This window comes from Lonchura striata, chromosome 27 (assembly GCF_050655825.1).
Source record: "Lonchura striata isolate lonStrDom1 chromosome 27, ASM5065582v1, whole genome shotgun sequence".
NCBI classification, from domain to species: domain Eukaryota; kingdom Metazoa; phylum Chordata; class Aves; order Passeriformes; family Estrildidae; genus Lonchura; species Lonchura striata.
In genome coordinates, this window is record NC_140729.1 from 11,989,849 (window position 1) to 12,015,563 (window position 25,715).

General features: G+C 46.1%; 1 long non-coding RNA gene across 3 annotated transcripts; it reads right to left on the reverse strand.

Moving 5' to 3' along the window:
- Positions 1-13,118: 13,118 nt before the first annotated feature.
- Positions 13,119-25,166, reverse strand: LOC146765236 (uncharacterized). Of its 3 annotated transcripts, none has more exons than XR_014950238.1 (5): positions 24,545-25,166; positions 22,984-23,100; positions 17,807-22,874; positions 17,369-17,444; positions 13,119-15,668 (listed from the first exon to the last, which is right to left on the reverse strand). It is a non-coding gene; the product is annotated as an uncharacterized LOC146765236 (long non-coding RNA). The 3 variants fall into 3 exon arrangements; XR_014950239.1 differs by having other exon boundaries at positions 17,807-17,897; positions 22,755-22,874; positions 22,984-25,166; XR_014950237.1 differs by having other exon boundaries at positions 22,984-25,166.
- Between the last annotated feature and the right edge of the window lie 549 nt (positions 25,167-25,715).

The window sequence follows — 25,715 nt, forward strand, 5'->3', positions numbered from 1 at the left end:
GAGAGCTGAACCAGCACTTTCCATTGGAAGAGTTATCTGGGGGGAAGATTTCTCCCTCAGCAGCAGAGAAGATGCTCCAGGTGCCTTCCTCCTCCCCCTCCTCCTCCTGCAGAAATATTAATGCACATTAATACTCCCCTGGAGGCTGTAGGCCCCAGCAAGGGAATATTGGAGTTTTAGAGGTGTTTCCCAGCACTCAGAGACTGCCCTGCTCCCTCTGACATTCCCAGCTTCTCTGCAATAACCAATTTACCAGCCCATTTCTGGAGCCATGTTCATCGGGGTTCCAAAGTGTTCCTGTCACAGGAGACTCATGTGGCACCTGCTCAGCTCCAAAGCCAGCTGGGACATCCCAGGGACTTTGGCTTCATCCTCCTGTGCCTGTGCCTCACTGCCCATCCTGAGCAAGCCATGGTGTCTCTTCATCCTATACAAAATGAAAGCAGTGCTTCTTCTGTCTGTGTCTTGAATTTTAAGATTTGGGGATGAAAAAGTGTACTAAAAATTATATTTTCTCTGGTGCCTCTCCCTGTAAATAGCCTTTGAAATCCTACTTGTTTTCCATTAAAGTTTTACACGGTTTTATTTTCAGTTATATGTGTTCTACCCGATACTCTAGTTTCTCAGAAAGTCTGTAAAAACACCTTGAATTTCTCATGAATAATTCAAGTTTAGGACCCATTCCAGGCCCTTGTTTCTGGATAACACCAGACATTTGTTCTTGTTGGCACATGAAACAAGCAAGAAAAATGCACTATTTTTTTTTTCATTCTTTTGCCCAAAAAAAATCTTCATCAGTTTTCCTTTCTTTTTAATTTCTCCTTCAGTGCCTGTGCAGCTCTTAACTGAATTTCTCCAAAGGAGGCAGTTTTCATGGGATTACAATTCTCAGAATAATTAAAGAATCCCACAAATTAAGAAGTCATTCTTTCGTTGCCATGGCAACCTTGATTGTCCTTCCTCAAGTGACTGAACTGGGAAAACAAGAGAAAAACAATCTCAAAGCTAGTAGCAATCCTGGTGCCAAAGGATTGCAAAGAGCTGGGAGGTGACATGGGACAGCTGTCCTTGGGAGTCCCCAGGGGGATCTCTCTGTGCCAAAGATCCAAAGGTATTGGAAGTGTCCACAGGAGGGACACAAGAATGGGGAAGGGTCTGGAGGGGCCACAGGAGGAGCAGCTGAGGACACTTGGCCTGTTCAGCTGGAGCAGAGGGGCTGAGGGCAGAGCTCAGCGGGGCTGCAGCTCCTCCCCAAGGGCAGCTCTGATCTCTGCTCCGGGACAGGGACAGGAGCCAGGGAATGGCTGGAGCTGGGCCAGGGGATTTGGGATGGAGATCAGGGAAAGGCTCTTTCCCCAGAGGGGCTGGCACTGCCCAGGCTCCCCAGGGAATGGTCCCATCCCCGAGGCTGCCAGAGCTCCAGAAGGGTTTTGGACAGCGCTGCCAGGGGTGCCCAGGGTGGGATGTTGGGGGGTCTGTGCAGGGCCAATGGGTAAAAAACTTCTGTTTGTATTTGTATTGAGAGCAAATCCCAGCTTCCACTATCCCAGGTTGATCCAAACCCAATCTAATCTGGCACTGGACACTTCCAGGGATCCAGGGGCAGCCAGACTTGTCCCAGTCCCTCTCCAGTTCTCCTGGAGCCCCTTTGGGCCTGGCAGGGGCTCTGAGCTCTCCCTGGAGCTTCTCCTCTTCAGGTGAGCCCCCCCAGCTCTGCCAGCCTGGCTCAGAGGGGCTCCAGCCCTGGAACAGCTCCAGGGTCTCCTCTGGACCTGCTCCAGCAGCTCCATGTCCTGCCTGTGCTGGGGCCCCTGGGCTGGAGGCAGCTCTGCAGGAGGAGCTCCGAAAGGCAGAAATATGAACTTGACTGAAAGGACAGTTGCTGTGGGGGCAGATTGATATACTGGAGATGTGTCCTGTGGCATTATTAGGACTTTATGGAAATCAGAGTCATGGATAAGGGGTGAAGTTTGCTGGAGGGCACATGAGATGCTTTTGGCTGGAACATGTTTAATATGTGCTCCCCAGTGTGCTGGGTGGGCCTAATGCTTTGCCCCCTGGTGAATGTTGGGTGATTTAGTTCATGGTTATTCAATGGGCTGAGAAGCAGCAGGGACAGGAACTTGTATTTACTCTCAGCAGGATTCTATCTACTCCAGAGGAGCTGTCCCTACACCAAGAGGTGTAGGGACATCTTAAATCCTTGCCCTTTCCGAGGGGGAAGAGCACATGAAATTTCTGTGTTCCTTTTGGATGTGATTTAAGTCAGTACAGTAATAACTGCCACAGCTGTTCTTGGCAGAGCTGAGCAGCTCAGACATTTTGCTCCATGGAGCTGCCCCAACTTAACAGGTTCCTTCAGCTTGTGTAAGATGTGACAGAAGAGGGTCCTACCCTGATATGCTCATCATATGTTCTCTGAGAGGGTAGCTGAGGTGATGGGTGAGAAAAAAAGGCTCAGAAAAGCTAAAGAATAATTTTGTCTGCATTCAGAGGGAAAATAAATTGCAAATTGGACTAAACAGATCTTTTACCCAAGTTCATTTCTGTCTATGAATACCTCCCTGTGAGGGTTATGCCAGCCTGGCATACGGTGCCCTGATCACACTGATCAGCTGTGGCTGTCTCATCACTGGCAGTGTCCAAAGCCAGCTTGGACAGGGCTTGAGCCTGGGGCTTGGGCCTAGGACAGTGGAAGGTGTCCCTGCCCATGGCAAGGGTGGCACTGGATGAGCCTTAATGTCTTTTCCAACCTAAACCAGTCTGGGACTCTCTGATGGCATGAAATGCATCACCAGTCCTCTACCCTGGTGTATTTGCTGGTCTCCTCTCTATAGCAGGGCAGAAAGTTCATTCCAGAAGATGAAGGAAGGTTCTGTTTTCGCATGATACAGGAAAAAACCCTCTGCTGAGTCCTGTCTGTGGGTGAGAGCTTTACTAGCCTGGTTGGGGGAGGCTGTGACCAGGCTGGTGGGGATGGGAGTGACTCAGTGCTCTCACTGGGCAGACAGCAGTGAAGATCAATTATCTGAGCAGTGTAAATGCATTTTCAGGTCAGTCAGAGCTTCTTGTGGTGAAGCTGGTCAGTGATATCTGGGCAGGAAGAGGCTGCCTGGAAAATGAAATTGAAAGAACCTTGTGTAATAACAATGAAAAATCCAAACAAAACCAAAACTTTGGAATTTTTTTTTAGCATTTTGAAACAGACAACCAGTTATATCAGCCTAAATATAATAGATTAATGTCCTCATCCCACCATGTGTTGGATGTGGGTGGGAGTGAATTAATTTCCTTCCCTTGTCTGGGGCTGTGGTTGGGATTTGTGCTGAAGATAATCCAGGGATGTTTAGCTTTTTCTGGGCAGGGCTGACAGAGTTAGGACCTTTTCTGCTCCTCACCCCACTAGAAGGGAGGCTGGGGGTGCCCAAGAAGTTGAGGGAGGTACAGCCAGAGTCCCAGCTAATCCCAGCTGATCCCAGGGATATCCCAGTCATTCTTAGCTGAGAGAAGAAGGAAGAGAGGGAATATTCTGAGTGATGGGTTTTTTCTTCCAAAGTCACCATGCCAGTGATGAGGCCCTGTTCTCCTGGGATGGCTGAGCACCTGCCTGTGATGGGAAGCGGGGAATGAACTCATTAGTTTGCCTTGCTTGCACACACTGGTTTTGGTTTACTTATTAAAATGTTTACCTCAGCCCAAGTTTTCTCACTTCTACCCTTCTGATCCTCTTCACCCATCCCACCAGGATGTGTGAGGTTGAGTTGCAGCTGGGGTTAAACCAGGATTCCCACCATGGTCCCTGCAATCCTTCCAGAGATGCCCCAGCAAGGATGGGTGTTTCTGGGTTGGAGTTTTAGGCTGGATGTGGAATTTTGGGGTATGAATCTCCACCCCTAAGAAATTCATCACAGAATTTACAGCTGAATGAGATCTGGGCAGCTGCTTCTCTCAGTTACAGTAGAGTTATCATCTAGGAAGAACTTTCCAAGTGTTTTTCCTCCACAGTCCTGTTGTGGTGATTTATAACATTGCAAACTGGCAGGTTCAGGAAAATCTAGGGGCTTTATCAGGATTGCTGAGAGTGCTTGCACCCTCCCTTCTGAGACAGAAGGGGCCAATCCCCTGTTTCATTTTGCAAAGGTAGCAGGAATGGCTCCATAGGCAGCCTGAATGAGAGTTTTAATAACAGCCAGTGAGGAGCAGAGCCCTGTCTTTACCTTCTCAGTAATTCATGTTTAAATACAGCACCAAATCAAGTTCTAATGAAAGAACAAAGCAAGCACTGCCTGTTTCCCTGCTGTAGTTCTGTGTCTGGTCATATTTCTGGCCAGGCAGGATGTAATGGAGGTTTGCTGATAGATGAAAATAAGCTGGGACTCAGATCCCAGGTGCTGCTCAGGATGGTGAGGGAATAGCTCTCTAGGGCAGGTGGGGAACTTCAAAAGCAAATTCTCAACCAGCAGAAAATTGGCCATCGCTCATCTGCACTTGAAGCCAGATGTGACAGCAGTTATTGCTAGAGCTGCAGCTCCTGCTACTGAGAATGGAAGAGCATTTCAAGAATACTGACTCTTACAAAGTGGCCAGGAAAGGTCTCACTGACTCAGTGCTGAGAGGACGATTAGGAGGGAATTGTTCCCTCTGAGGGTGAGGAGGCCCTGGCACAGGTTGCTCAGAGCACCTGTGGCTGCTCCACCCCTGGAAGCATCCAAGGCCAGGATGGAGAGCTTGGAGCAACCTGGGACAGTGGAAAGTGTCCCTGCCCATGGCAGGGGATTGGCCTGGATGTTCTTTAATGTCCCTTCCAACCAACCAGTCTGGATTCTATCAGCAGAGCAAAGCCCAGCAAGTGGGAAAGGATCCCCAGTGCAGTCACTGTAGGTGAGCTAGAGAGAGCAGCAGAGATGGTGGAGATGAAACATCTGCAAGAATCTTCCTGAATGCATCTACCAAAAGCATCTTCCTGAAACCATCTCCCAAAGGCATTTTCCTGAAAGCCTCTTCTGAAATCATCTTCCAAAAGCACCTTCTGAAGGCATGTCCCAAAAGCATCTTTCTGAAAGCATCTACTGAAAACATCCTCCTGAAAGCATCTACTGAAAGCATCTTTCTGAAAGCAAAAGCATCTACTGAAAACATCCTCCTGAGACCACCTCCTGAAAGCATCTACTGAAAGCATCTTTCTGCAAGCATCCTCCTGAAGGCATTTCCTCTGGTGGCATCACTCCAACCCTTCAGCATCATTATGATATCCTTGCCATTATAATTTCTGCTGTGGGTCACCCCCATATGCTGGAGTCTGGCCAGGAAGGAGCTGTAAATACAAGAAACACAACTTTGCAAGTGGTAAAAGACCTTAAAGAGAAAATTGTGATTTTCTTGAGTGAATACTGTCAAAAGCTGATTTGTTTCCTCTTCTCAGGGAAGTTGCTGAGACATGCAGGATGGATGCACAGCTGACTCTTGTAAATCAAAAGCAGGCACAGCAATGCAGCCAGCCTCTGCCAGAGCTGAGAAATGCAACCAGCCTCTGCCAGAGCTCAGTCACTGACATTTACTCATCATTCACAGCACTCAGTGGCTGGGATACTGGGCAGCCCCAGGTCCTGGGGGAGTCACTTTCAGTATGTCATCAGTTTTTTGGCTGACTTTCCATAGGAAGCTGCTCTGCGGTGGTGGAATTCAGGTATTTAGGAAAGTGAAGCATTTCTATGTTCCATTCTCTGCCCAAGTATTACCAAACCAGTCTGGTTCAAACAGTGGGATCTGGTGTCAGGATGAGCTGTCTGATGGCACATTTCTGTTTACACTCTTTCATTGAATCCTGAAATAGTTTGGGTTGGAAGAGACCTTACAGCTCACCCAGTTCTACTCCCTGCCATGGTCAGGGACACCTTCCACTGGACCAGATTTTTCCAAGCCCAGTTGAATCCAGCCTTGAATGTTTACAGGCTCTGAAAACATCCTCTTGTTTCATCCTCTCTCCAGTTTCTAATCTGTTTAAGAGGAATGGACATGAAACCACTTGAAAGCAAAGTCAGAGCATGTGCAAACCTCTTTAAGGATGATTCATGTTCCCCCTGCTAAAGCACTGTCCTTCTACAGAGACAAAGTGTAAAAACCCTGGTGAGGATTTCATTGGGATTCCTGAGGTGCAAACTGCAGCTTTGGGCAGTCCCATTTTAGTCACTGTTCATTCCAGGACTGCTTTTCACTGCACAAATATCAAGTTCAGAAACCAGTGCAGGTGAGCACAGAGAGCCTGTCCCTACAGGCAGCAGGAGATGCTTGTGCTGTTCATCCTCTGCTCACCCTGTGCTCTCCACGCTTGCTCTTGTCACCCTGAGACCAAATATAAGTTCATGTAATTGCAGACTAACTCTGTGTGAGAGCGCATTTAGTCCAGAGTATAAATGCCTTCCTCAGGGGAAGGTTAATTTGGTGTCAGAGGGTAACCACAAGGAGACTTCACTGCAGTTCAAGAGCATCCAAACTGAGTAAATCCAAGCCCATTAATTTTGCAGAAAGATGTATTTGGGACTGTCTGGTAGCAAAGCCAATGCCAACAGAATGATACAAGTCTGATCAACACAACCACCTTTTAGCAAATGGGGGTTTAATTCATCTTTTTAAAGTTTGAAAAGGGTTAAAAAGAGACATTGAGTTCTTTTCGACAGCCCCAAAGATTTAGGAAGATTTGATGTGTTCAGCTCAAAAGTAATGGTAGAAAAATTGGAAAAGTGAAGATTTTTTGTCTTGACACTTGCCAAATGAAGTCTTGATTTCTCATTGCAGTGCTTTCATCTCAGGAACAACCACAATACAATATTGGGAAAACCAGACAAACCCAGAATTGTAAGGCCTTTTAAATTAAACAGATTTGATTTTTTGTTGTTGTTGTTGTTGAATACAACTTCCTGTTTTATCTAAAATTACTCCTGTTTTTGAGGTAGGTAATAGTTTTACTCATACTCATTTGGTTCACCTTTCAATACAAAACTATGCCTGTCAAATAAAAGCAAAGCAAACCAGTAATTCCTGCGCTAAGATTGTAAATAAATGAATATTTTAGTGTTTTCATATGATTATTTTGCAGTGCATGTTTAGCAGGAAACATGACTGAATTTCTTTTGCAGGTAAAGGGCTGCAGTCAATTCAGTCCCTGCAAGAGATTTGAAGTCTCTCATATCCACTCCCTTCTCATGCCAGTTCCTCACAGGTTCTAAGAATTGATGACTTCTAATTTAATCTGGCAGAAACCAATATATTTTCACTGAAGCTGCAGAAAGACAATGCATTTTTCATGAAATCAGCTCTGCCTGGAATAATATAATTTTATTTCTACTGTTTCAAACTTCTGCTTGACTGTGAGCAAGCAGTGGGCGTGGATGTGGCTGAAAACCCACACTACCACCACCTGGAGCTCTCTGCTCATCATTCACTCCCACAAAGCATGGCAGGCCAATGGATCTGATGATCTTACAGGTTGTTTCCAACTGAAAGGGCTCTGTGGTTCTGTGCTCAAGTTGTGACCATAAACAGGATGCTCTGGCTTGGTGACAAAGAGGGGGCACATGCCATGGCTTTACATTGTGTCTTAGCAGGCAAAGTCTGGAATTGTCTTCATATATGTCTTCATATTTGTGAAAATCAGCCTCTCTTTGAAATCAGTGTAGGAGGAGTATCTCAAGGAAAACCAAAATGTAAAGCTACCTCACCTGGAGGTAACAGTCACATTGCTCCCTCTTCTCTAGTTCTGGGAGAAATGCCAGCACCCTGGAAAGAAAGGCAGGTTGTAAAATTCATGGCATGATCCAGACAAACTCTGAGACACTCCTCAGGTATGGAAAATCCGAGGACATCTGTCCACACCTTCCACTTTCTACACGTGATCCAGCAGTGGGGCTCTGGGAGCAGGAGTCAGTGCTGGCTGAGGAGCAAAGACCTCCTGCACAATAGGCCAGTGCTGCATCCCTTTGGAGCATGTGAAAAATGAGCCAGACTGAGAAGCATGGAGAGCTTTGAAGGGTAAACAGGCAGGGAAGCATGAGAGGAGAAGGTTTTCCATGTGAAGGCTCTGCTCGGTTCTCCAGTTCCCTTAGGAAACATCCACAGCCTTGACTCACTTGGTGTGAGGCTCACAAATAAACCTCCCAGGAGGGGAGGATTTTCCCTTTCCCTTGCTTTTGCTTACAGCTACCCATGGTTTAGAATAGATATAAGGAAGAAATTCTTCCCTGTGAGGGTGGTGAGACACTGGAACAAGTTTCTCAGAGAAATTGTGCCTGTCCCATCCCTGGAAGTGTCCAAGGCCAGGTTGGATGGGGAGCAACCTGGGATAGTGGAAGGTATCTTCCCTTGCCCATGACAGAGGTGGCACTGGACGGGTTATACGGTCCCTTCCCACTCAAACCAGCTCAGGATTCTGTGATTTTATCCTGCCTTCCTAGACAGGGACTGAGTCAACTTCAAAATCCAAAAAAAGGTCTCTCCTTTAAGAGCAGCCAGAGCGGTCACTTTGAAAATTCTCTTTTGGTGACAATTAACCCATTGCCTGGCTGTGAAAATTGTGTTTCCTTTGAGGACTGCTTGCACTGGTTAAGAAAAACAAACACCTCGGAGCAGTGGCTAATTCATTAAGCACCAATTATTCCACCAGCTCCACCAATCGATTGCAATTGCGGGATAAAACCCAAGGCGGAAACATGAAGTTCCAGTGCACTGCACTAGGTGGTAGTGCCTGCCAAGGAAAAAGCTCGAGTGGTTCTGTCCAGGGTCCTCGGCTCTGGGCACCCCAGCGTGGGGGGGATGCGAACAGAGCCCGTTCTCCCACTGGGACAGGATTTGCACCTTTCTGGTCCTGTACCACTCCAGACAAATCTATCAGCAGCATTCAGAAACCAACTCTGTATGTAAAGCAGAAGGCAAAAGGAGCCTTGTAAGAAAATAATCCTCACCCAAAGTAATGAACAACCCAAAAAAATCGTCCCTGAGTGAAAGTGTGCAATTTCCAGAAGTAAAACCCACAGGGCTCCAGGGAACATCCAGGCAGACCAAGCTCCACTGCATAAATGAGGACTATACAGTAGGGGGTAAAAGAGAATTTTTTCCCCAAATTACCTCCCTGGCAATGAAATGAGCAACTCCTCTGTCCCAAGGAGTTGTAGATTATGAGAAAGCTGCAGATGGAAATATTCATTTGGCTTATCTGGTGGCACTCTCTGGACAGTGCTGGTTTTCTCCAAAGCCAATTACAGGAGGCCTAGGCATCCATCTCCTGCTGCAACCATGGGGTGTCAGTGCTGCCACAGCCCAGTGTGACCCCTCTGAACTCCTGCCACCAGCTGTGACTCACAAAGGCTCAGAGTGGCTGGACTCCATCAGCAAAGTCGGAGTTTTTGGAGTTGAAAGTTAATGAAAGGAGAAATTCTCTTGTAACTTCTAAGTTTGTTTTCCCTGGAATCCCAGAGATTGCTGCCCCTGGCCAAAACCCCTGTCTGAAAGCTGTGGGGATGGGGGGAGAAGCAGGAGTTATTTCAGAAATAACAAATTTCCAAGGAATATCCCTTCCTATGTCAACATTAATTCACCTGAAGAACAATATTTCACTGTCAGCTTTGCCATATGTTTCCCTACAAAGGATGTCACCCCCTGCCCCACCACTCCCCGGTGTTACCATCTTTTTTCCTCATGAAGGCCAAAACATAACTAAAAAGTTTCTACTTCTTAACTCTGTGTCATCAGCTGTAGACCTGCAACCTCTGGTAAGGGTGTAAATTAAGGAAAAACACACAAACACAGAGATTTTCTTTACAAGCTGCTCATTTAACTCTTTCATTTGCCTGGCTGTGGTGCCCCACAGGGATAGGGCAGAGATGGCAGTGGGGTTCACACCCCCATCAATGAATTTGGATGCACATCCTCACCCTCGAGGCCAGGCTGGCTGGGGCTTGGAGTGAGCTGGGATAGTGGAAGGTGTCCTTGCCCATGGCAGGGAGTGGTACTGATGCCATTCAATGTCTCTTCCAACCCAAACCATTCTGGGATTCTGGGATTTAACCATCTGGTTTCTCCTCTCTTTACACAAAGGACCCACAACCAATAGCTGGGATGCAGCAATTTGGAAGAAATGGAAGAAAGAGCTCCTGTTTGCTTTTGGTCAGAGCAGCAAATGGATCTACTGGAAATGCCCTTATAGGAAATCATGGGCAATTCCCATTGTCACATCATAGCAGAAGGGTCTGACGCTGTGGAAGTCTCAAATCCCTGCTCTGGCTTTTCACCGTCAATTGAAAATGCATTTATGGAATTTTGAAATTTCTGGCATTTGCCTCAGAAATATCACACAGGTTTTTTATAATAATGTCCAAAGGTTTGGGTAAATAAAAAAAAGTGAAACGTTTAGCACTCTTCAACATCTGAGTATATTAAAAATCCCTTCAGTACATCTTACAAAATGTATCAAAAATACCAGAGTCGATATAACAGTGTAAGATGCAAATGGAACAAGGACACCAAGAATTATCTTTCTGTGGGAGTAAGTCTACACCATTTTTGAAAACATTTTCCCTGTGCTGTGGTAGCCAAGCCTGTGTGTTACTATAAACCATTTCTAACAGATTTACACCTGCAACTGGCGGTACTTCTGGGCAATCCTGCATCTACTGAGGGCACAAAACAGGATTTGGTATTTTAAAAAAATCAACTGGGCAAAGTATGGGGAGTAAAGTCATATATTTTATTATCCCAGATAACATAGTTGGAATAAAAATAACATTTGGAAACAGCAACACAACTGTCACTTGAGAAAACACATTGCTCTCTTGTTCAGTTTTACATGATTGAGACTGTAAGTTCATTAAGTTCACATCTTTCGTCCCTCTACAGGAGTCTGTTTTTCATATTCAACTCCTACTCAATGCTACTTCGTTGTGACTCCTTGTCTGTTGGAAATTAAACAAGAAAATTGCTCAAAAAAGGAATTATTTTTTATGCCAAAAATGTTCTACAGTGTCAAAATCAGCCTGCTCAAGTTTTTTCCTATCATGAGGGTTTCTAGACCAATCCACAGCATTTGGAGACTGGGGCTATGGAAAAAATAGAACTGTCCTCAAAGGAAATGCTTTGGTGTTCAATCCTGGAATCGTGGTGGGAAGAAGCCCATCAGCTTTGGTTTTTCCCACCATAGTCAAAGAAAGTGTGGTGTTAAAAAACTCCTTTTCCACAAATTCTGCTTGAAAATTTCAATATCCAGGTGGAAACCATTCATGTGCTGCTTGAAGTAACCAAGGCCCAGGAGTTACAGTCTAGGATTAATCCTGCTTGGTCTTTTTCTCCATGGGGTTCTCAAAAGGCCCAACTCCTCAGTTCCACCAGTCTCAGGCAGCTTGAATTTGGCACTGGTGGGGCTGCATCTCAAATCCTGTATCCAGTTTTGAGCTCCTCACAACTAGAAAGATCTTGAGAAGTTAGAACATATCCAGGGAAGGAAACAGAGCTGGGAAACAGTCTGGAGCCCCAGGAGCAGCTGAGGGAGCTGGGAAGGGGCTCAGCTTGGAGAAAAGGAGGCTCAGGGCCCTTCTGGCTCTGCACAGCTCCTGACAGTAGGGGACAGCCGGGGGGTTGGGCTCTGCTGCCAGGAAACAAAAGAACAAGAGGGAAAGGCCTCAAGTTGTGCCAGGAGAGGTTCAGTGTGGAGTTGCGTTATTTGTATGTTTTATTATCCCTGTATTATGTATTGGCTTATTCCTTTGTACCCCCGTGTGCAACTTGGTTTATCCCCAGTTTTCCCGCCTTGTCCTCCCTTCCCGCCTTTCCAGTATCTATCCATCACCCTGGAAGAGGCGTAGTCTTTCCCTTTACCCCTCCCAGGTGCCTTGTCTGTCACTTGGTATTCCTTCCCATCCATCCAGAAGCTTCTACTCAGGGCACCGGGTGATTGGGCGAGGGCCTGGGGCCCCTCTCATATCCTTCCCCCATTAGACCACGTTGTATCACCCCATCTCGGAGCCACTCCCTATCCCTATCCCCATTGGTTACCGGTTTTCCCCTCCCTTACAGTTTAGAAGCCGGTGCAAGCACCTTGTGCTCGTTCCTGTTGGCTGGCACCGTTCTAGGATATTTGGCCCCGTTGGCCCACAATAAACTTGGACTTAGCCCCCAACAGGATCCGCTCTTCATTTATCGCCGCGAGGCTTGCCAGCACTGCCCGGAACCCACAAAGGCACTCTCCAAACCCCAGCTGGGAGCAGCGGAAGGTGCCTCAATTGCCCACTCTCGCCCCAGGAGGAGAGCTAGCTGGGGCTGAGAACAGGGATCTGGGGCGGGAGCGCGGCAGTTCAGATTGGATATTATGGAAAATTTCTTCATGAAAAGGGGTGTCAAGCCCTGGAAAAAGAGTGGAGTCACCATCCCTGCAGGTGTTCAAAAAGCAAGTGGACAGGGCATGTGGTTTATTCAATCAAAGGTTGGAACTGATTATCCTGGAGGTGTTTTCTAACCTTAACAATTCCATTCATTCTATACTTGTGTCCCACTGCTGGGTCTCTCTGGAGCCGCGCTGGAAGGAGCGAGAGGCCATGCCCCAGGTGGGAGCTGTGCTGGTGAGGTCTCAAGTCTTTTAAATATGAGGAGTCCACTCCAACTCCTTGCCCAAGCCATCCAAAGCCTCATTTCCCTGCTCTGATGGATGGCGTGGCTTGGCATTCATTTTTCCCCCTTGACTAACTCCTGCAGAGGGAATCCTTTACAGCCTCACAGATCGAACTGGTTGTTTGTATGGCTGTAAAGAGCCAGTAACATTTTATAGCCCTGAAGAAGTAAATGCAGGAGAGGGGGCAGAGTGTGTGATGTCAAAAGCTTTTCCCTTTTCCAGCTCTATCTGTTGGTTATCCCTCTGAATGTACTTCACCCATGCCACCAGGTTTATGGTCTCTCCATGCCCACCTGCATCTTCTGTAGGACCAGGCAAGAGCTCTGCTCCAGTGACAGCTCCACAGGGATGTGATTCTAGTGACACAAAACCAGTCTCCCAAAGCTCCTGTGTGGTAAGCACATGGAGCTCTGCACCCTCCTTAGTGCTGCCAAGCCTGGCGAGCAGTATAAAGTTAGCTTGTTGTCAACAGGAATCAGGACTACCCATTAAATAACCCCCTGGCCATGAAATCAGCTCTGGGATTAAGAGTTTGTTGAGCCACAGGAAATTAATCCCAGCAGCGTGTGAGCAGAGGGACCAGGGAACTGGGAGGGATGATGGGGAGGTTTGAATTGTCACCAGGACACAGCTTTTCTCACCGTCAGAAGATCTGCTGATTTACTTCTCTGCAGCAAAGCCCTCAAGCAATTTTTCTCTGAATAACCTTCTTTTTTTTTTTTTTTCTTTTTTTCTCTGCTTCTAGTGCAGGTGAATAGCCAAAAATCCAGAATTTTTCACAAATGAAGAATCTGCATAGAAGTGCAGAAATTCAAGTTGCTGCTGAGTGCTGTGTTCTCTTACTACTTTTCAATATTTTTAACTTCTGTTTTATACAAATACCCAGATTGGAAGAAATTGTGAAACAAAATGGTAATTATTATTTTGCTCATATCAAAGCAAATAGAAGATATTCTCAGATTTTCTTATTTTCTAAGTTTTATTATGAATATTATCTTTACCACAAGTAGCTGTAAATCCACAGAGGTGGCATTTGGGGAAAAGACTTTCATTAACAAATTCCCAGCTTGCTGTTACTCCAGATTTGGAAGCAACGTCACATCATGTCTCCAACTGCCCATTCTACCCTGCTCAAAGAAAACCAAAGCACCATCTGCCCTATTTCCCGCATGAATCCAGCAGCTTTTTCAATCTGTTGTGGTTCAGCCTGAGTTCTCCTAGCATTTCATTTAACACTGGTTGATCATGCAAAAGCTCAGACCTTGATAAGGAAGAGTATTGGCCAGCCCAAGACATGAATCCCTGGTTTTATTTCTGCACATAGCAATCTCCAGCGTTTCCCCACACCCCCTGCCCCCCTCCCTTTTCCAGTAGCAAGGCTGCAGTTTGAACAGCAAAGGGCACAGGGATTTATTACAGTCAGAACAAAAACTGAGTAGCAAAGGGAAGATTAACAGCAGACACTTGCTGAGTCCTGCTGTTGGGGACCTTATAATTCACTGACTTCTTTCAATTTTATGCCTTCAGAAGGATGCACTGGAGCAACTCCACAGAAAGCAGCCCTGGAATGAGTGAATAGATGGGTCTACTGCAAACAAGGATTGCAGAACTTGTGCAGTGGAAGTGGGAAGGTGCCAAAACTTTCTGCCCTTTAGGGCGTTGCTGGCCAGGCACAGGACTGAGATGCCCCACAGGTTCATTTTCTGATGGTCTCTGATGTATCCATGAGGTTTTCCTTGAAGATCAGGCAGGCTGCAGAACAAATCCCATGTCCTTCCTGCAGATCCCTTGGGAGCACATCCTTGGCATGAATTCTGGTGAGGGTCAAGGAGGTCAAGGAGGTGCTTTGGCCATCAGACCACTCCAGAATGGGTTTGCAGCACTGGGAGAGGGAACTAGGAGTGGGATGGATCAGTGGGTCTACCTCCATTGGGGAAGGCTTCCAGCCAAGTTGGAAAGACACTGGCCAGATGCAAGACACTTCCCAGACTTCTGGGATTTTCCTAGAGTGAAACCAACATAAATTGGCTTGAGCAGCCATGCTGCTTCCAATCCTGGCTTTACCCAAATTCTTATCTTTTATTCAGCAGTTAAACACTTGTCAGTGGCATGTCCTTGTTACAGCATTTGCTTGGCTGCCTGTGCCTTCTCAGCATTTCTGAGAAAAACAAGCCAAAGCAAAGCAGCCTTTCCCCCATCTCCAGGCAATTTGCTGTTCTGATTCAGCAATTTGTTTGTGTTTAATTGCAATTATATTCTTGGATCTTTAATTAACCAAATGCTTTTGTCTCTCTGCCAGGCCAATGGCAGCACCAAGACTCTACAGAACCAAGAATTTTTTCTGGGGGAAAGCCCTGGCAAGTAAGAAAGGGGGAAATCTGGGCTGTGCCAGCCACAAAGAGCTGCCAACAGAGGCAGGTGTCATGTCCTCTTCCCATCACAACTCCAGCCTCCTGTGGCTGTTCTGGGAATTTCAGACTGGGCTGGACCTCCACAGCCATGGAAAAGTTACATCTCCCTCCCACCTTTCTCCAGAGCAGCAGAAGGATCAACGTGATGGAGGAGGTAGAGGAGCAAAGGCCTCAAAACAACACCTTGGGCTCATTCACACACAGAGTTGTGTTCAGCAAGTTTCTAACAAGTCCACAAATGGGGTTTTCATCCTTTTCTGGGTACAGAAAGGGATAGGAGAGAATGCACTGTGGATGCAGAAGAAAGCAGGGAAAAAGAAAGGGTCAACTGCGTCTTCTTGGAAGGGACATTCAGATGTGGGCATGAGGCTCCCTGTGGCCCCAGCAGCAGCCAAATCTCTGCTCACCCAAACTGCTGCATTTCCTGCTGCTCCTGGCTCACACAGGCCAGAACACACCTTGGGATCTTCCAGCACAGGGGACAAGTTGAAATCACGCACTAAATTAAGCCTTGGGAGAGTGTGACAAGTGTTGACAAACGTTGAAATGCTTCAACCCAGAGTGGCTTGGTGGACCCTTCCAGCCAGAACAGTTCAGCTCTCCACCTGAATTTGATAAAAGCAGAGGAAAAAAGCTTCAGTCTCCACTTCAATCTTCTTGACAAAATCAGTCAATTCAGGGACACATTCTGTTTCTTTAAATCCTTATTTGCAGCTGAAAAGCTGAACCTGTGAGGCACTTCTAGCCAGTGGTGCAAATTAGAAGAAATGCCCATGGAAAGCATAGAAAACTAACTTTTGGGTACCTGGCAAGTTCAGAAATGTCACACACCACAAAAAGGGGCAAGTTTCACATCTCCCTGCCTGTTTTGCAGCAATACTCAGGTCTAACATTTATGTAGTTTGCCTCATTTTTTTTTTTTTTTTTATAAGGACAATGATTTCCAATTGTTCCTAAGCCAGATTTTGGTCTGACCAAGGGAGTGAAAAATTTCATGTTCTTTCTTTTTATTTTTATTTCTCTTTTTGTGCAACATTTCATGGAGTGTGTGATGGAGACATCCTTTTGTGCATCTCTAAAAGATGCAGTCACCAAGAGATGGACTTTAAATCAAATCAAAGAAATAAATAACTAAAGGGCATTAGCCTGCACAAAGTCCATGGAAATTTATCACAGAGAGCAGGAGTTCTCCAGGCTAGAGAGCCTTGATGGCAGGGATGTCAGTATTTTCAAAAGCCTTGGCCAAGCACAAGGATGTGAGAATCTGGCAGTGCCCAAACACCCAGATGAACCTTTACTCTGCATGATTAGAAAGCATCATGTCTCCAATTCCTTGTCTCTCCAGCTATTAAAAAAAACCCCAAACTTCATATTAATCACACTCTGAGTTATTAATTTCTCCAATTTTGCTATTTCCTACCTCTGAGACAAATTGTGACCATAAATACACTGACATTTATGGGCAGGCAGATAAGAGAACAATTCACAATGTAGAAAAGTCTTTTAATTATGTTTAATATTCAAATTAGGACTTAACATAGCTTTTTCTAGCTGTACTTAGAATAATTGCTATGAAAATAATGGATCCTTCTTTTCAGGGATCTAATAAAAAAATGATGAGGGAAGAATAAATAAGCTTTGGACAGGCCCAGTTCTAAATCCTTGCCCAGTCCACAGCAAAACTAAATAAAGAAAAAACAAAATACAAAAACCAAAACCCAAAAAAATCCATCTGTTTACTTCAGGTTGATTAAAGCATTTTTCTCAAGCTGATATGAAATGTTTTCTCCTCATTTTCTGGCTCACCTTTTGTTTTAATTTAGGCAGAAAAAGGATAAATTGATTTTTGAGTCAACATTCTGTTCTAAAAATAACAAAATACATCTGCTCCAACTGCTTCCATGCAAATCAAGGGAGAGGCTGCAGATCCTGTGCATTCCCACCTCCTTTTCCTCCCTCCTGATCAACAAAACTCATTTCTCTTCCAGGGTCACAGCTATGACCGCTTGTGAGATTTTCTCATTCCTGGGCCTTCGCAGGAGCCGGGACCGTCCCTGCCCATGCGGGCAGCTCTTGGCAGGCACAGAGAGGGGAACTGCATCTCCCACCTGTGCCGTGCCCCTGCCTTCCCCATTCCTTTATTGCTGATTTCTCTCCTCTCCTGAACACTCTTTGGTGCAATTAGTAGCACTCAAATAGCTGTAAACACCCTTAATGTTGTTTCTTTCATCTCCTCTCAGTAAACCAATGAATTTATTGTGTTCACAGATTGTGTGGCAAGGAAGGCTCAGGCTCCTCTACCCACCTGCATTTTCACAAAATCCATGTTTGGGTTAAACACTGGCTTTCAAAACGACACAATAACTTCAACAAACTGTTTTCTGTCAGGGAAAAAGTGGAAACCTTTAAAAGATGGCAGGGAAAAAAAAAATCTTTCCTCCCCACCCCCAACTAAATCCCCATTTTCCAAGTGAAAAGGACATTTTCTTTGGAACAGCCTCCTTTAATCAGAAACCAGTGAGGAAAAGACAAAGAAGTACCAGAAGAATGGTCTGAGCTGAGGTCCAAAAAAACATTTGTTCATGCCAAAGTAAAGTCTCATTAATCTCTGGATCAACAAGGAAGTTTGAAGCCACCATTCAAAGCTAAATACAAACAAAAGTAAAGACTATGACAGTGATGTCAGAGATGTCACTCAAGTGATGTCACTGATTTTGACCCAGCCCTGCTCCTACCCCAGTACCTGAATCCTTGTGTTGCCTTTTCATCCATCCACATAATTTTCCTGCTCTGGAGCTCTTGCTGGTCCTGTTTCTTCTCCTGGCTCTTCCTTGCTTTGAAAAGCAAAAAAATTATCTGTCTGCTCTGGGTTCCCAAGAAAACCCACTGGCATGGGGCTATTCCTCCCTGCAGGAAGCTGTGTGCCCTAATCCTGACATTTCCAGTTCCACCGTGTCCTTCAATAAGAGCGATACCCTTGTCCTGTTGTCTCAGCTGGACCCAACACCTGACATTTTGATGACTACATTTTGTTGAGTTTAATTCTGTTTCACTGCAAGGGGGTCATGTACTTTTTAATGCATGAATAATTCCATACAAAATACTTTAAAATTAGTCACTTCACAAATCCCAGGCACTCCATGATTAGGGATAGCAGGCTTCACTGTTCATTAAATATTAATCTGCCCAGCTCATGCATATCCATTCTGATACAGCTTCTCATTCTATCAATGCACTCTACTTTTTTTCCAGAGTCCCTGCCTGGAATTGCTATTCCCAAAGAACAGTCCTGAAAGGCATTAGATCTGCCAAGAAACTGCTTATGATCTTTCATTTTCATACAAAATGTATTTTAATGTCTCTTTCTAACCCAGCCCTTTTGATTTTCCTTGACTAAAACATGGCTTGTTTTACAGAAAATAAATCATGTTGTACCCTTAGTAATAATGACAATAAAGAAAAATAATAATCCTGGGGGAGAGGAGAAAGAGCTGCAGCAGTAGTTTTGTCAACTAACATGAGTATATGGGAAGTCATGGGGAATAAAAGAAATGTGGGTAGGAGTCAGGTGCTCCACAAAAAGCTTTTCTAAGAGCATCTCCAGAATAGAGGGAGCCACCCCAGGTGTGCCTCCTGCCTTTCTCAGGTTTTATGACAGTAATTGGGAAAGCTCCAGGTAGCAAGGAGCCCTTGGGACCCTTGGGTTCCTTGACAATATGTGCAGCACCAGTCCATGTCTCACAGCAGGGCACTGCAGAAAGGCTGGGGGGCTTGATCCATTTGCAGCTTGAAAACAAGAAAAAGGAGTAAAACAGACATGACTTCATTTTAACTTGTATCAAAGTTCTCTGAAAGTTTCTTGGACACTGAGAATTGTGTTTGTTTTCCTCAGGCTTCCCAAACAATTCCATGTCTGTGGCTTATAAGACCTGTCCTAATTTTAGGATTATAGAATCCCACCATGGTTTGGGTGGGAAGGGACCTTAAAGTCCAAGCGTTCTCCCACCTGGCCTTGGGCATTTCCAGGAATGAGGCAGACTAAGCTTCTCTGGACAGCCTGTGCCAGGGCCTTGCCACCTTCATAAGGAAGAATTTCTTCCTAATGTCCCATCTAACCACTCTCAAAACTGTTCAAGGTAGCAAAGTGTCAGGAATTGTGCTTCTGGCTTTTTGGAGCCCCCTAAATGTTTGCAGAACAAAGCAAAGGGCTTATATGGGACCTAAGGGCAATCATCTGCTTAGCTTTCCTGGATTGGATCCTTGCAGCTGTCCCAATGCTTGGAAGGCTGGAAGGAAACAAGATACTGTCCCAGCTTCCATGGCTGTCTCTGAGAGAGGCTTCAACCAACAAAATGCATGCATTGCCTTGGATAATGTGGATGTGATGTCCTGGCTCCACCACCCATGCTCAGCCCTAGTCTCAGCCCAAATGAGAGGTTTAGAGAGAAGAACCAGGAAAAATGGTGGTGCCAGCAGAAGATGCTTATTGCTTACAAATAAAATGAGGCAGATGGCCTGCTGAATTTTAATCCTTAATTAAAAGTGCTCTACTCTCTAAGCTAATTATAGACTAATTCCTGCTGTGGGAGAGGCTCCTTTGGCATGGAGGGGGTGGTAATGAACATCTCAGTTTGCCTCCACATCAGCAGGCTCGGCCTTTCCCTCTGCTGCCTGCAGATAAAAGAGGAATAAAGATACCCCTGGCTGTTAGCTCCAAGTAGACCTTGTGAAGGGAAATGAAAGAAAGGAGAAAGAGGTCTCAGACAGTCCTGCTGTGATGGAGTAGGATCACACTGAAGTATCTGTTACTGCATTGATAACCCAGGAGCTCCCACAGGAAGCTGGACCCAAACTGGGTTGTGACTAATAGTGAGAGCTCTGCCAAAACAGATGCATTTCTTCCAAGTGACAAAAACCTGGCTTGGGGTAATGTTTGATATGATTGAAAGAGGTTTCTGTTAACACTGGGATTCCTTTCTTCGGGATTTGCACTTTAAATTCAATCCAGCCTCCCTATGTTGCATAAGCCTGAAGTGCCACCTCCCTGTATGTTCCTGTGCTGTTTCCATGAGAACTTCTGTGTCCAATGCGTGGTGGAGGAAAGCTCAAAACACAGATGGTGAATTGCAGGGAGAAAGACCATTTGTCAAAGACTTCAAAGTGTAACAGCTTGAGCAACACCACGTCCTTGCAGCCACTGGGATCCTGGGATAGCCTTGCTGTCTCAGCAGGCTCTCACCCAACATTGTCTTCTGCTTCAAGGGGTCTTTTGTCTTCCAAACTCATGTCCTGACTAGGATAACATAAAATGGCCTCTAGTCACATCTGGGGAGGTTTAGATTGAGCATTAGAAAAAATGTCTTCACTGAAAGGGTTGTCAAGCCCTGGAACAGGATGCCCAGGGCAATGGGGGAGTCACTGTCTTACCCTCCCTGGAGGGATTTAAAAGCTGCATGGATGTGGCACTTGGGGACATGGGTCAGTGGTGGCCTTGGCAGTGCTGGGACACTGATTGGACTAGATAACCTTAGAGGTTTCTTCCAGCCTAAACAATTCTCTCGATCTGTGATTCATCATCCATCACTTTGATGTCTTTATTAATGGCAAAAGACAGCAGGATTTTGTCCTCCTTCCTCATCTGTCTCCTGTGACCCTTCCTAAATGGGAAGGCAGAGAGGTTCTCTTGTTCCAGTGCCATCCTTTTGCTGAACATTAATTCTCTCAGACAGTTGCTGTGATTTCCTAGCTCCTCACATTTATTGCCCCATCTCCAGCCCCACCTTGCAATTAGAGAAAAATCTGAAGCTCCTAATGCTCCTTAGCTCCTTCTGTGATTTGGCCTGGCCTGGCCTTATCAGGCCAGAAGTCAGCCTTATCAGCAGACATTGGCAGGGATCTCTATTTGCCTGGCATTTCTGCTGATCTCCATCTGCTTGGCATTTCTCTCTCTTTCTCCATCAAAATCAATGTGAAGGATCTTTTTCAGCCCTTCTCTAGGTTAAGGGAGGTGGGGTTGAGGCGGGGGGGGGTGGGGGGGGGGAGGGGAGGGGAATGAATGGAAAAATACTCAGCAGATGAGAAACTTTTCACACAATTTTTCCTGCCTGCAGTTTCTATATATAGGTTTAATTAGAACATTAAAAGCACCTCAGGATTATGCTGTGAGATTTGTTTCCTTAGCTCTGTAACTAATGCCCTCTGGTTTCTCTGCCATGACTTCATTAAATCTCCCAGCAAAAATCTACCTATGGAAATTGCAAAATTGCCATCCTGAGTGGCAGCACCACATGAGTTTGGGGAAGTTGAAAGCTCTGCTTTAAATGCTCTCTAATTATCTCCAGCCAAGGTTACAGAGGAAGTGGTTTGGCACCTGTGAATTGAGTTCTTGGGAGAGAGCCCCTGGAAATAAGTTTCTTTGCCTGATACTAGAAAGTTTTGTCTCTTACAACCCTCAGTGGTAGGGGGAGATCAACTCTTTCTCACCTACCTGGAAAAGGACTGAGCCATTTTTAATGGGGATGTTGTATTAAGCAACATCCTTCTGGCTGTCAGAGGAGCTTGGTTTGTTCTTTTAAGTCACAGAATCACAGAATGATTTGTTTTTGGAAGGAAGGGATCTTAAATATCATCCAGTCCCACTCCCTGCCTCTGCAGGGACACCTTCCACTGTCCCAGGTTGCTCCAAGCCCCCTCCAACCTGGCCTTGGGCACTTCCAGGGATCCAGGGGCAGCCACAGCTGCTCTGGGCACCCTGTGCCAGGGACTCCCTGCCCTCACAGGGAAGAATTCATTCCCAATATCCCATCTAAACCGGTCCTCTGGTAGTGGAAAATCTTTTCCACCTGTCCTGTCTCTCCACCCCCTGTAAATTGTCTCTCCATCTTTTTGCAGCCTCTCTTCGGGCACTGGAAGGCCACAATGAGGTTACCTCTGCTCCCTTCTCCAGCTGAACAATCCCAGCTCTCCCAGTCTTTCCTCCCAGCAGAGCTGCTCCATCCCCCTCTGATGGTCCTCGTACTTCCTCTGGATTCTCTCCAGCATCTCCAGGTCCTCAGCTGGGATCCCCAGCTGGAGGCAGCATAGCAGGGGGGGGTCTCAGCAGAGCAGGGATGCAGTGGAGATGCAAAAGCCAAAAGGGCTCCTATAGTTGCACTACACATTCAACCCCACATTGCATTTCCCCACATACTCCATGGGATTCCAGATCACAAGGAGTAAGAAATTTCTTCCTCTCAGTTCTCCTTCTGTACCTGCCATCTTGTACTTTTTACTCACTTGAGCAGAGGTGAAATGGCATTTCATGATCTTGCAATGAACACAAAAGAATCATTTCCATTTTTACAATGTAGAGGCCTCTGACTCAATCAAAACCTGCTAAAATACTCTGACATTTCCAAAGTTACTGGGTTTTTTCCAGTCCCTTAGAGTTTCCCTTTATTGTGCTTGTAGAAATAAGGCATATTGAGCCTGACTCTGAAGGAAAGAGAAATGCTAAAGTGAATCCACAGTTAGAGGTTTGGATCCCACAGGAATGTCCATGAGCACCTTAGAGACAAGAAGGAAAGACCCCACTAAGAGACGATCTCCTAGTCCTGCCACATTCATCTTGACACACCTTCAGTCCCCACAACACAGTAGCCAGCACTGTAATATTTTGGGATAGTAAAAAATTAAATTTCAGGCTGTCTTACCTGCACAATATGGTTTTCTTTTGTGACAGGCATTGTATCAAGTCCACACACAAGCTGTGAACCAGGGCATCCAAAACACCTCTGATATTCATTCATCCTGTTCATGAATTTATTCAGGTCCTGCACAAGGAGAAATCCCTCAACAATAAATCTGTCCTATGTTGTGCTGTCAGGCCCCAGCACCCAGCTCATCCCTCCTCCTTGCCCTGCTCTTTGTGTCACATCCCACCTCAATCATTCTGGTGGAGATTTCTCCTGGAATGAAGAGAAGCATCCAAGATCTGAATCATCTCCAAAACTCTTTGTTGTATCTGGCAACCAGGCTTAGAGGCATCAAGCAGCTTTTCTGTGCCCAAGATTAAAAAAAAAAAAAAAATCAGTCTGTGAGTAAAGCCTGAAGTGAAATTCAGGCTTCTGTAATAGGTTTATAAATATGTTCAACCCATTTCAGATGGTTAATTAATATACAGGAAATATACTCTGCTCATTGAGAGAAGCCAGACCTATGGAGCAGAACCATCTGAAGAATGACCTCCACAGACCACTCTAGTGGCTCACAGAAACATCTCTCTTACCAGCCAGCTTTGGTATTTTGTTTTGGTCGCAAAGCTGTTAATCTTTATTCATTATTTTATTTTTCTTACAAAGCAAAGCAATTAAAATTTTTAACCAGCCCATATTTAGCTTTCAACACCTAATTCTCAGACCAAAAACTTGCTTCCAGAGTTATATGAGGGAGGAATTATGAAACACACAATAATGAGAAAACCAGATAGTCTGTGAGTTAGGCTGGAAACAAATGATCCCCCTCTTGAACTGAAGAATTGGTACAGAAAATACAGTGAAGGTATGAAAATACAAATTAAACAAAAAACTAAAAGGCAGCTGAAAGTTTTCCCTGTTGAGAGCAGGTTTGCAGGGCACTTTCCTCTGTGTTGCCGTGCGAGACCGGCTCCGGGCGAGCGCCGGTGGGACCCAGCGGGAGCGGGGGAGAGGCGGCGCTGCTTTTCCCCTTCGGCTCTGCGAGGCTCAGTTCTAGCGCGGAACAGACGAGAGGGCAACACGGGGCTCGGGTACAGACACGTGTTTATTGTGGGAGCGTGTCCCCGAGACACTGGGACACCGACCCCGCAGCGGTTATACCCCATGCCGGGGGGGGGGAACCTGAGCTGCGGCCAAGGGGACGAGAGGCAGGGGAAAGGGGCAGGGAAACCCTGGGGACAGCGAGGGGAAAGGCGGGGATGGGACAGGGACAGACCGCGTGGCAAGGGGGAGTGATAAGGGAACGCAGGAATGGGACAAAGGACCGCGGGGGCACAGTGAGTGATAAGGGAATGCAGGAATGGGACAAAGGACCGCGGGGGACAGTGAGTGATAAGGGAATGCAGGAATGGGACAAAGGACCGCGGGGGACAGTGAGTGATAAGGGAATGCAGGAATGGGACAAAGGACCGCGCGGGGACAGTGAGTGATAAGGGAATGCAGGAATGGGACAAAGGACCGCGCGGGGACAGTGAGTGATAAGGGAATGCAGGAATGGGACAAAGGACCGCGCGGGGACAGTGAGTGATAAGGGAATGCAGGAATGGGACAAAGGACCGTGCGGGGACAGTGAGTGATAAGGGAATGCAGGAATGGGACAAAGGACCGCGCGGGGACAGTGAGTGATAAGGGAATGCAGGAATGGGACAAAGGACCGCGGGGGCACAGTGGGTGATAAGGGAAAGCAGGGTCGGGGGGAGGGGGAATGGGGTGGGGGGGGGTAGAAGAGAAAATTACAAATCCCGCACCTCTGTCTGTCACAGTGACAGCTTCAAGAATCAACAGGAGAAAAGAGAATAACATGTCAGGGTATTTCAGGAGACTGGTGAAACTTACAGGGAAATTCCTTTGCAGGCAAAGAACAAATATTTATTGTCCTTGCATTATTTCTTCCACCCACTCTAAAACACAAAGGGCTCTTGCTCAGATATCAATAAACAGGGAAAAAGCTTGCTTAAACCCTCTGATCTTTCACCCAAGTTTAAGATCAGTGCTGGAAGCCACCATGAGCAAAACTAATTAGTTGTTCTAGTTGTTAATTTGAAGTTAATTTGGGGGAAGTTAATGGAAAATACCAGTTCTAGAACTGAGGGGAAAAGACAGTTATGACTGGGCTTTGTCACAAAGCTGGCTGACATCCCAGCCTGGGATATTGAATGCCAAAGATCCAAGTGCTGGTTCATCCTTAACTAAATGTCCAGCCTGAGACTCTGCTCCAAACCAAGACATGGAAGCAAGTTGTACCAATCTGGTTCAACCTGCACTTGCTGTTCTGGCAACCCAAAAATGTGCTCTCTCCGTTACATTTGCTTGTAATAAAGCAAAATTCAGAGGCCAAATTGGATTTTAAGTACATTTGAGTCCACAGGAAGAGTGGACTCAAGTGAAACTGGGGCTCCACAGGAGATAGAAGGAAAGGGAAATCTCTCTTTTTGGAAGAGGTAAGTTGAGTTGGTTTCACACTGGAAGACCTAGATCCCTCTGTTCATAATCCACCACTACCCAGTTGCTCCCATGGGATTAGCAGCCAGACCCAATAGCAGATCCATCAATGTACTGGAATAAAATCAGTAAGTGCTCTCAGGAGCAGGACCTGCATCCCACTGTGTTTTGCAGCATTTGTTCATGTCACAAATTCAGGCACCTGGGAACCAGGAGGGCTGAGTCATCCTCGTCTTGGCTGCCTGAGACAGCAGGGTGACTTTGTCCCCTTGTTTCTCCAATGAACTCCTGGTGAGTTCTTCTGGAATCCTGCTTGAGAGGCTGTGACCATGGCAGGTTCAGCATCCACAGATGGCATGAGGTGTGTCAGCTCATGGGACCCTAAATACCATAGTTTTCCAAACCCTGTGTCCTGGGTTGTAAGATAAACTTGTATTCTATTTGCCATCTGTTGAAGGCAAACCTGTTGGACAGGTT